Below are 2,210 nucleotides of genomic sequence, written 5' to 3' on the forward strand. Positions count from 1 at the left end.
ATTATGGTTTTTACTTAGTTAAGTTTCTTTTTTACATATTATTAAACATTTATCTTGGTAGTTAAACTTTATTCGCAATTCTACGCTTACCCTTTATTATTTTATTTTTATTTTAGCGAACCGAAGATTAATCCGAGGACTTGACGATCCCACTTACACTACAGAAAATATAGAAGGCCACACTTGTTATTGTTGCACGCAGATCAAGTAAACGTAGCTTCAAAGATATTGGTTGGAATCAAACACAAACCTTAGAGTTTGTAATTTATTCAATATATAATTTTTTTTGTCTGAAAACGGCTGGAACATTCGAGTCTTAGTTGCTTTGGTCGACAATCTGACAAATTTTATACTCTATGCAAAATTTTAATTATTGTATTTTTTTCTGTGTAGAGAAAAGTCGAGGTCTGTAACAGGACACGGAACTGAAGCGGAAAAGTTCTAAGCTGCTGCTGTACGGATATTTTGTACTTCAGTGGAAACAACTATTCAAGCAGCCGAATAGTAAATATAAGAAGAAGATGATGTAAATTACAAACACGTTCTAACAAACTGTGGCGTATTCGGAGAAAGTAAATTCATAGCTTCCTCTGGAGGACACTAAAAAATAGAAAACTGGTTTTAAAGTTGTTATGCTTTTAAAAAATGTAATCGAATTGACAATCTCTTTGCAGACTCTAAAATTCTCCTGTCCCAGGACTCCAGTACGTTCAGTTCATGGATATAAACATAAAAAGCCGCTTTATTGTCAATTTTAATACATTTTGCATTTTATGCGATTTGCAGGGCAACTGAATAATCCTTTTCTTTGTCATAAAAAAGTTCACAGTCCTAGGGATGGCGAAACAAAAAATAATGAAACAAGTAAGAAAGCTACAATCGAGTGTGGCCCTTTAAGATACCGGTACCCGTTTTCAATAAAAGCGAAACATTGCGGTAATTTTACTACAATAAACCAAATGAATATACCGAAAAAATATACCGAAGGCTATATATCAGATATGGATATAACTACATATATATTGACGACCAAGGTAACCAAGAGCCGACAGCAGCAGCCATTTTTTTTTGGTGACAGATTGCATTTAGACGAGAATTTATCTTTGAGAATCAGTATTTCGAACAGACCGACAGAGAGACATGAGCTGTTGACGCTGACTTTATAGAGGCTGCCTATTATATAATATATTATATAAATCTAGGGGCACAAAATTATAATACCCTGCTACCTTATGGGTAACGGGGATATAAATAAGAGCATACATACAAATGTACGAGTTCTAGTTCGAGTATATACTGAAATTTACGAGCGCGCTCATCTTGAGTGCCCTTTGACATGACATTCAACAACTTTACGTGCGCTCGTGCCTAATTTAAGGATAAAGATTTAAGGCTGGTCGGCAGGATGGAAGGTAGAAGGGGCTGCAGGATACGCCCATGATGTCAGACTGAGATTTAACCTTTTGGCATTTAATCGAATTTATGCATAAAACATTCAGCGGACAGCAATTTACTTCACTTCACTTCAGTTGACTTCACTTCACTTCCGGTCGTCAGCAGCTACTTAAAAGGATTAAAACTTTGATATTATAACGACGTTTCAGATTGACAGTGATTTTTACTGAAGTGTTTACCTTTCCCATTCTATTCCTTCCTCCTCAGATATGTCCCACAAAGTGAAAGCTAAAACCGCCATAAGAATCCGAACCATATGAGACTCTTCTTGTTCAGCTAATCCATTTATTATTACTATAACTTAACTTTTGAGCCATTTAAATCACTGCTTGAGCTTGTTTGTGACATTTGATTCGAGATAACTGCAAACTGGGCAATGCACAGTGGTTGCGCCCATAGGCCATAAATCGAAAATTCGACTTGAAAATAATTAGTCAAAATGTAAAGAATTTGTCTCTAAATTGTCCACATTTTGTCACTGCAAACTAGTTTTTTCCGGAATTCTAACGGAACATTTCTAAAAATAGAATGCAAAGTGTGAACACGTCTTCAATTTTGCTGCTGCAGCTGCGTTTAGTGAGCTTTTCGTCAAAACAAAAGTGAAGTTCAAAGTGTTCAAACGTTCGTTAGAGAGGTCCGAATTTTATTATTTAAAATGAATTTTTAAAGTTGAAGGTATTTACTTACGAATTACTTATTGTGAAATTGATTTTGATAAATATTTTGTTTGTTATGTGTTTTTAATTAATTATACA

The 2,210-nt window shown here is 34.7% G+C and overlaps 1 long non-coding RNA gene across 4 annotated transcripts; it reads left to right on the forward strand.

The window, feature by feature from the left end:
* On the forward strand, nucleotides 1-1,828 carry LOC127566281 (uncharacterized). Of its 4 annotated transcripts, XR_007955530.1 has the most exons (5): nucleotides 1-17; nucleotides 117-207; nucleotides 394-626; nucleotides 675-1,034; nucleotides 1,663-1,828. It is a non-coding gene; the product is annotated as an uncharacterized LOC127566281 (long non-coding RNA). The 4 variants fall into 4 exon arrangements; XR_007955528.1 differs by lacking the exons at nucleotides 1-17; nucleotides 117-207 and having other exon boundaries at nucleotides 266-618; XR_007955527.1 differs by lacking the exons at nucleotides 1-17; nucleotides 117-207 and having other exon boundaries at nucleotides 267-626.
* The last annotated feature ends 382 nt before the right edge of the window (nucleotides 1,829-2,210 follow it).

Source organism: Drosophila albomicans, unplaced genomic scaffold (genome assembly GCF_009650485.2).
Source record: "Drosophila albomicans strain 15112-1751.03 unplaced genomic scaffold, ASM965048v2 utg000125l_pilon, whole genome shotgun sequence".
Lineage (NCBI taxonomy): Eukaryota > Metazoa > Arthropoda > Insecta > Diptera > Drosophilidae > Drosophila > Drosophila albomicans.